Raw genomic sequence first — 9,958 nt, 5'->3', positions numbered from 1 at the left:
AGCTGTTCCAAAGTGCTACTAGTTACAAAAAAGGTATGGCGTATTTGTTTTATGACTTTGAAAGCCAAGAAAAACTTTTTTGGCCACTGTTTGTGTAGAATTATTAAGTTTATTTCTAATGATCTTACTGCAGCAATGCAATACAGCACACTGAAAGTTAAGCATAGACAACCAGACTGATTAATGGACATAAAAGCCATCCTAGAGCAACTGTTAAGCATATTACTTAGCCTTATTGTCAAACACCAGAGAAATGCACTAATTACAGCCGTATGTTACGGACTGACCATTATTAGAGCATTGCAGTAGCAAGCACCAGTGTTTGGACTGATTTATTTGCACCCTGTGGATAACTTTATGCCTGTGAAATAGGCACTAACATATGCAGTTGCCCTCTCATTTTTCCATGGAGTTTGAGGTAGTACATGGTTAACAAAATTGTTTAAAAAAAAGTATACCCCAGAATTCTGTCCTCGGTAATGCCACAACAGGATCTATCCTGTTGGATTATATTGAAACCATATTGCATTAACAACCTAAACAGCTGTTTGATGGAGGTGTCTACCTGTGTTTTAATACATGCTTAGCTACACATCCAGTTGGCCTACCATATAGTTACATGACAGATATGCAATGCATGCATTTTTAATAGTGCATGTTCTCCTACTTGTCCTATATGACCATAGCTTGGATGAAAAATAATCCTTTCCCATGTTGTCTGTGTGTAGAGGTGTACATTATTTGCTTGCATTTCATAAAATATTTCTGCTACAGAGACTGCATGAAGTTCCTTTGCTTGCACTTGTACTTAAAATGGCAGACGGTGAACGTGCATCATAATATGGTGGTCTAGTAGCAATGAGTCATCTGCACCCAAGTGTGAAAGACATCTGTTTTAAATTATGTAATACCTTACTGAACCTACTTATACAATAACAGTGATCAGATTCAGCCCGGAAATTATAAACTTTATATATGATCATAAGTGCAACAGCAGAAGGGGTGTAGTTATCTGTTACATAAATGTGTGTTTGCGTGCGTGGGCGCATATATATATATATATATATATATATATATATATATATATATATATATATATATATATATATATATAAAATGTGCATATATATGCACACACACATACATATATGTCTCTTTAATCAAGTCTCCAGTTGGTTGGCTTGTGTTGTAGACAACCTGCCTTTAATTAGTTATGCCAGTTTATCTGTGATTTTATTAAATCCATCAAGTTGCAGTTGTGCAACTATGAAACTGATGTCCGACAGAGAAGATCAGGGGCAGACAGAAACAAAGCAAGATGAATGAAGGGCATCTAGCAAGGAGGTGGATGGATTGTGTGAGGGGATATCTATGTCTGTGAGGGGGTTGGAGAGTGGCATTAAATTGAAGACATGATGACAATTGACATGACATGCCACAAACTGCAAACCGGTACAATAATGCAAGAAAATCAGACAGCAGAAATGCCTTCATTGGAAAAGTCGATGATTTATTATAAAAACTACATTAGAAACAAGTTAAAGACACACATTGCAGGTATTAGAACATAAGCGCATTCGTTCCTAAAGTAAATTATTAAAGAACTTCATCAGATAAATAATACCATCCATTCACCACAAAATATAGCGCACCAATCAGAAATGACACCCGCCCCCCCAAGGGAATCAGTAGAGGCTTCTAAAACCAGACACACCTCTAAGTTAGTTTTAGAAGGAGAATTTCCCATGCTGCTTTAAAAACAAGTTCCTTATCTATAAAAGAAAGAAATTTTACAATTATAGATCCTAGTAGAGATGAAGCAGAGCATATAGGATTACCTATGGTTCTATTAGCTCTTTCTATACCATACAACAGTAACTCCTTGTAAGAACAATGCAGGTATACAAGTAGTTAAAAAGCAATTATGTCTTCTGTCTCTGTTTATTAGGTAAACTGGGTATTCTGATGTTACATCTCTTTTCTCTGTTTTTTTGAGAACATCTAATGTATGTATTAACCATTATGTTTTATTTTAGTAGATGTTCAGTCTGTTTCTTCCTTCTACATAATTAAAAGCATTTTCCATATCAGTAATTTTAGTTTGATGTTAGATAATTTCTTTGAGAATGTCTGATGTCTTGTATTGTTTTCTCTCATGCTTTCACAGTCTTCCTGGAGTCCATCTAATCTGAATGATTATTCCTGAAGAGTAGAAGTTACTTGTATTTCCTTCTTTAGTGAGGAAGTCAGCATGGGAATGTTTAGTAGTACTCATCTCTCCAATAATCTGGTAAGTCTCCAAAGTATTTCGGCAAGAACATTCTGGAATAACTTTACAAAATTCAACAGCAGTGTAATCTAGGTGTTTATAAGATTTTCTGTGAGGAATTTTTTTTGTTTATGATTAACTTTTCCTGAGAAACTTTAGAGTTACTGCAGAGCTCTGAGAACATGCTGCTTTCACTCAGCAATTCTGGCTATCCCCTTTTTAGGTCAAAATGCTCTTCCTTCTTTTGTAAAGCTTGTTGAAATTATAGCTCAACCATGTGGGTTTATTTTTGGGGTTCACCCTGTGCTTTTTCTTATAGGGTACAGTCATCTCTCAACTGTCCAGATTTTTGGCTCATATGTTTGGTCCCATCCACATAAAATGTGTAGTTTTCTGGAAAATCACTGGGGATTGACATCATTAAATAATGACAGGGTCTATATTAAAACATTGAACGCTTAAAACAGCGAACGATGTTTCATCGACCCTTTTTCAGAGAAAGCTGAAAATGTCGACACCTCTGAACAGTGATTTCTTTCCTAGGGAAAGAAATCGCTGTTCAAACCAAAAACAAAAAAAAAAACAGTAAACAGTTCCAAACATATACACACGTACCTTAACCCTAATTCTACCCCCCAAAAGAAAACACATATGTACGTAACTCAACCATACATCTAACGCAAAAAAGAAAAAAGTAAACACTTTCATACATATGCACTTAACTTAACCCGCACCCTTAACCCTAAGGTCAGTAACTGTTGCACATTCATGCTCGGGAGCTATACCGGATAAGGGAATCCCTGAAACCACACTACAGTGCAGAACACAGCAAAGCAATGAAGCGGTCAAGCGATTTTTTTTCCCAGGGAAAGAATTCGCTAAACGGCCTTTTCACTGTTTTACCTGTTCGCTCTTTAGGTGTCTATGAAAACGCATTCAACAAAATGCATTCTCGTCGTTCTAATAGGAACCCATAGTGACAAACATTTGAGTTACAGACATCATATCCTTCAGAACATACATGATAATAGAAAACCTGTCATTCTAGCAACTTTCTAAGTTTATAAGAGCAATATTTAAAATCTGTCCCTAATTTTGGTCCTTTGTCCCCTATTGTTTATGGCTGTGTCCAGATTTCTTGTGCCAAGAGGTTGCTAGATATGGGTACAGCTGCATCTATGTTACTGTTTACATGCTGATATAGTGGGGTGGTGTACGTTTCTGTATTCAGTGGAGTTAACTGGGTTTGGTGGAGATTTGAAGCTTGCCAATGTATCAATTAGGAGTAGGTAGTTTGCCTTAAAGAAATGTCCAAAGGTACCTTGGGTGGAAGGGATCACTGGTTTCAGTTTTATATTTAATGAGACTGCTTTATGGTCAAACCTAATAAGTGATTAAGATACACAAGGGATGATGCAAGATGTTCCCATATTAGTAAGGACACGATCCAAGATGTTATTACCCCTATTGGGTAGTCTGACTAATTGTTCCAAGGCATCTGTATTAACAAAGTCCAGGACTCTCTCTGCCTTTGCACTAGTGGTGGTGTAGCTTTCCCAGTCTATATTTGGGATAGATTAGATCACCTAGAAAAATGGCATTGAGTTTAATACTGAGTGATTCTGGTTCCTGTAGATAGGTGTTGTGGGTTTCTTGTGTCACAGATAGTTAATATATACTGAAAGATGTTTCTAATGTGAATTAGGACATGAAGAAGTTCTAGTACATCATACTGCTTTACCAGCTTTGATGTGAGTCTCTTCTGGATGTAGATTGAGACACCTCCACCTTTTTTCCCTTCCTGCACACACGCAGGTCTAAACGTGTGGAAGGCATTATGGCCCTGCACAGCCGGAGTGATCTCCACTATTTTAAACCATGTCTCAGTCACTACACAGATGCCAGTGTCTTCCAGGGTGAGAAGGGCTTGTAGGAAGTGGAGTTCCATGTTTAGGCTTCTAGCTTTGATTAGTAATACCTTTATATTTTCCTTTGCTTGTTTCATTATGTTTATAGGTTTATTGGCTTGGCATTGCCTAAAAAAGGCACTATGTTGGTGGACAATGTATTTGCCAATAACTGAAACCCTAGAAAGGAGACATGCAGGCCATCCCTGGCAAAACAGTGTTGTATGTCAATCATATCCTCCCAGGATGACAAATATTGGACTCCCTAAATGACAACACAACCTAAAATAGTTATAGATGTCGATTATTTTTTGCTCATATTGTGGGGTCATGCTTGGAGAAGGTAGAAGGTTGCTCACTGCTATACCTGCCTTGAACACACACAGTCTGAGAGCTCCATCAGGTCTCTCATTGTAGTCTAGAGAGGTAAACCTCAAGTCATTGGCACTGACATGAACTTTGACAGAGTCATAATAGTACTTTGTTGTGTTGTTAAAGGACTTGAGTGCATGCATGATCTGATGGATCCTAGCACCAGATTAACAAGTAACTATCAATCTTTCCTTGATCAGCCTGGTAAGAGAGCCATGTGTATGTCTTACAATTTGCAACACGTATGCTGGTTGCTTTACCTGGTGTGCACAATTTTGTGCATTAATGTGGGTTAATTAGCTAATCCATAATTATGTACAAAATTAGTCATGAGTTATAAGTTTCATGATTTAAAAAAATCCTGCAAGTAATTACTTCCTTGGCCCAAATCAGAATTTATTTTTGGGGCTATGACCTAATTCTTCTAAACAGAAAGCATTTTTTTGTACATTCTTGCTGAAGTATAATTTGCAACTTCACAATGAGTGTCTTCAAGTTCTTTTAAGTTAGCAAAATAAACACAGTATAAATTTTAATCTCAATCTGTACATGAGAGAATAAGTCTTTATAGATAAAATGAGGACAGGTAAAATGTTGCAGAATATGTAGTGCTCAGGAAAAATCAGTAAATTATTTACTATGACATGAACCATTTGCAAATGAAGAATCAGTAGGAGAAATTAAGTGCAAAGCACTATCTGTAGCTACTTGCACCCATAGCTTGGTCAGCAGTCTTCTTCAATAAAGGTGTTTTGTTTTTTAAATAGCTCTACTGAATTCTCCAATTATAGGCCAATAGCTATACTCTTGCAAAGATTATGGAAAAATGTATTCATAGACAACTCATGCACCACTTAATCCAGAATCACCTTATGGCAGACACTCAGCATGGCTTCCGTCCTCATCACAGCACTACTTCAGCCCTCCTAGCCTTTACCAACACCATAAATCATAATCGAAACAATAATTATATATCCTCAGCCCTCTTCTTGGATCTTTCCAAGGCATTCGATATGGTTGATCACCAACGTTTAATCCACACCCTGCAAACATTCTGTCTAGATACTAGAGCCCTTCAGTGGTTTCAATCCTACCTGAATGGTCGACAGCAGGCTGTCCTCTGGCAGAATAAACTGTCTAATCTTCTACCTAATACCCTTGGAGTACCACAAGGCTCTATACTAGGGCCCTTGCTGTTCTCCATCTTCATTAATGACCTTTATACTGTCATCCCAAAAGTCAGCTGTATCCAATATGCTGATGACTCTACTCTGATTTGCTCAGCCACATCTCCAATAGAGTTATGGTGAGCTACCCAGACCATCTTTAATACAATAGAAAACTGGCTTTCTGAACGTCATCTGACCCTAAATCCCAAAAAAACTAAAATGCTGTTATTTTCACCAACACGTAGGTCTACCACTTTCACCTTTATCATAAATTCAAATGATGGCACAATAATCTCCCCTGACCCCTCTCCAAAACTATTAGGTGTCATCCTAGATAATAATCTAAAATTTGACCTACATGTTAACCAAACTATCAAAACCATCAATAAAAAACTAGGGTCACTTTACAGAATAAAAGCCTTCCTAACCCCTCCAGCTAAAATTGCCATAGCTCACGCTCACCTTCTTTCAGCCCTTCTGTATGCATCCCCTCTACTCTAGAATTTAAACAAGACTGTCCTTAACAAACTCTCAATTTGCTACAACCAAATTACCAGGTTTGCCACTGGGCTGCCTTTTAGGACACATCATTGCATCAATCTAAATCATCTTGGGTGGCTTGAACTACCCAGCCTAATCCAGTATAACCAACTGATTATGGCCTATAAAATCCTCTATAATCCGGACAATACTCCTGCACTTAAAAATATTATCACCCCCTATAATAATCCTAGACCGCTTCGATCCTCTAACAAACTACTAATTCAGACTAGCAAAATTAATAACACAGCCAGTGACTCTCTCTTTGCAAACTCTGTAAGTAGATCCTGGAACTCTCTTCCAGCTGATATTATCTTACTTTCTACCTTAGGTCAATTTAAAACTAGACTCAGACAACATTTGGCACTTAACTGGCTACGTCAATGTATCAAGCCTGGCTAACTCTCTCTAGAATGTGTAAAAATCTGTTAACCAGTTTACTGTGTAATTTAATTTAATCCTGACTTACGCTCAAGATTAACTCTAACCTGTGGAACTTGTTTAACTTGCTTACTTATGTAATCACTGTAAATAGTCTGTTTGTAATATGTAATGATGGTATTATGTAATGCTGTATCTGCTTACCCTTGGAGCTTTTCTCACCGGGCCTCCGCTGAAAATGGACATGCATCCAGTCGGACTATCCCGGTCAACAAATGTAAAATAAATAAAAATAAAATAAATATCTATAGATATTCAGCCCCACGGAGCTCCTCGGGTAGATCACCAGTGTTTGTTTAGTAGTATTGTTAGTACAGACTCTTCTGGTAATGGGCTAAGTCCAGTTAGATATTTCCTAGTCATCAAATGCAGATAAATAAAAAATAAACATGTGATGAAAGAAGAAACAACAGGTAATGTAGCAGGGTTAGGCTAACTCTAGGCTACACTAAAAAGCCAAATACAGTGCAAACGTACAAAGTGTCTGAAAAGAAGGATATAAGGAGAACTGAATCCTCTTTGAGCTGGGTGTACATCATTTCAACTGACCACTTACAGAACAATGGCAGATGATGGAACTGTTTTACCAACCTAATAAGTTCCACAGGGAGGAGGGACAAGAGTTCTAGTGTTTCTGTACTTCTGTTGCTTGTAGATATTGTCTCTAAATAAGCTTACTAGAACTTCAATGAAAGTTTAGTTATTTTTTTGTTTCCACTTTCTGTGAAGCTTCCTTTCAAGAGGTTGTTGAAATACTGAAATGTTGAGCTTATAATCATACTTTTTATATTAAATTATCATAGGCTAGTACTAATGAAGGTATACTGAACTTCTTTGAAAGACCATTAATAACGAAGGGCAGTAAACACCCATCAGGTAGAAGGCAAAGGCATAGAAATATGTCTTTGTGTGCATGTGGAGTCTGCTTAGTTTGTTCCATACTCGTGTTAAAGCACATATTGTATTTAAATGTTGATCTCCATAATATGGCTCAAACACAAGGTAACTGAACAGTTTAATCAAAAGTCACTGTAGCATATAAAGACAATGCATAGCTTTTATTATGGAGTGCACTTTGTGAGAACAAAATTTAAGCGAGACTTGAGTCATGAAGGAGAAAATCCATTAAAATTTGCTGTAAGCACATGTTTCTTTTTCTTCTGGAATGATATTTTAGTAGCATTTTTCATTTCATTATCATAAATACAAAACCATTTTACTTCATTAAGCATTTATATAATAAATGAAACTAGAATTATCTGTATTACATTGTTTGCATTTTAAGCTGTCTTGCTTACTATTTAATGAAGTCAGGGGTTAGCAGAAATTATAAATTCATGCTATACAATAAAGTTCTTTAAATTATTAACAAAAATGAACATTGAGCTATTGCAGTGGAAGATGTAGCTTTCTGTTTAGCAGAAATGAAATATGTTCATTGACTAACAACCCTTTTATAGAAAGGCATGTTATGCTATTTTTTTGTATGTCATTCTGAAAACAAATGGGTATTGTATGCATTTCATAATCAAGCTGATTTATAATCACTAGAAAATATTTTTCTTCCTTGAATACGTTTGCAGTGGTTAGGTACAAAAGTAATAAAATGCAGTTATCTCCATAAATAAATGTTAGAAAGAAAGATTTCTAGATCGATGTAAAAGCAGTTGAAACATTAGGGTAATTAGACTAAAACTCAACACAGTTTAAACATACATTTAATACTATAAGTTATTTGTAAAATGAACATAATGTTTTAGAAGCCAAAGCTAATTATTTTATTTTGAGTGCATGCTTTGTAAATGTGGAACCTTAATAATTATGGTAAAGGTAATGAATCCTTCTTAAACAGAATAATAGCAAATGAAGGATGTATGTTGCCTCGTATTTTAAAAGGTTTTATAAATGAAATTGTTTTGCTTGAAAGTAAAAGCCATTCATTTTGAATTTGTAAAATTTAATTGAAATAGTATATTGCCATTATATTATATTCATTACAATAAATTACAACATATAATTCTATATTCTGATCATTATTATATAACATCAGTTACACTGAAGTTGTGCATTCCAAGACAATGAAGGATCACCTCTCATGTTTCTGTTTGTCTCAAATTAATATGATCACATAAATGGGATTTTTGTTCTCAGATGTGTGGTAACTTTCCACTGTTTCTATACTTTCTAATCAATGTATGTGGCACACACAATCATTTTCAAATAATGCAATGCATATAATTCTGTAAGTTATAGATTTTCATAATGCTTTAAAAGAAATATGCACAGCCAAATTAAATAAGCCAGTTTGATCCAAATGTGTGAAAACTGCTGACATAAGAAGTTTCATATCAGTGGCTGCAATGCATAAGGCTTAACAGAAAAAGTGCCCTAATTTGCATAAATGCTTGTCTGACTTTCAGTGATATAAGATTGTCTAAGTTATGATGCATATATGTGTTGCGTATTGACTTTCTTGACATGCTTCCTGTCATTGTCACCTAAGGTCTGCCACTGTATATAATTTTGAAAGGCCATAGGACCAGTGGGAACACACGATTCCAATTAGATGAATATATGAGTATCTAAATAAATCATCCTTGTGTAATGGTATTTCCTTCTATTTCTGTGGCCTGATCTATAAAAAGGCCAGTAAGGTGCATAGGTAATCTGAGTCAGAAATGCACATTTAAACTGTTTTGATCTCTGTTATCTTAGGAAATTGATAGAAGATGGACATTGCAGAAAATTTGTGTTGCATAATGCTAAGCAATGAGTCATTTTTAAAAACTGATATCGTATGTTTTAAGTGCATCTATTGGTAACAGTAGAGGATAAAACAGAATTGTTTTAGTTAGCCTTTGTTATGTACTGTTATGACCCTGAAGAATCATTCATACTGTCTAGTATAGTATAGTAACAGAACAAAGTGCACAGGCACCGACTACAGCATAAAGCTATATATATATACATATATATATATATATATATATATATATATATACACACACACACACACACACACACAAAGGCTATCGTTGACCATCCTGATGCGCAGTCAAAGCCGATAGATATTTAAACATGTCCTACCGCCAAAAATATCTATATATTTGTGCAAATAGAACTGTCACTTTAAAAAAATCAGGTTTATGACTCAAAGAGGTTATCATAGCTAGTGTTCATCTTTAGTAATTCATTAACATGTCTTTGAATTGAATACTGTTATGTCTTTCACATCTGACCTTGCTAATGTTCCCTGTACC

This window comes from Protopterus annectens, chromosome 9.part0 (assembly GCF_019279795.1).
Source record: "Protopterus annectens isolate FY-2018-M chromosome 9.part0, PAN1.0, whole genome shotgun sequence".
NCBI classification, from domain to species: Eukaryota; Metazoa; Chordata; order Ceratodontiformes; family Protopteridae; genus Protopterus; species Protopterus annectens.
The sequence above is the reverse complement of the archived record's forward strand: the minus strand, read 5'-3'. Positions refer to the sequence as shown.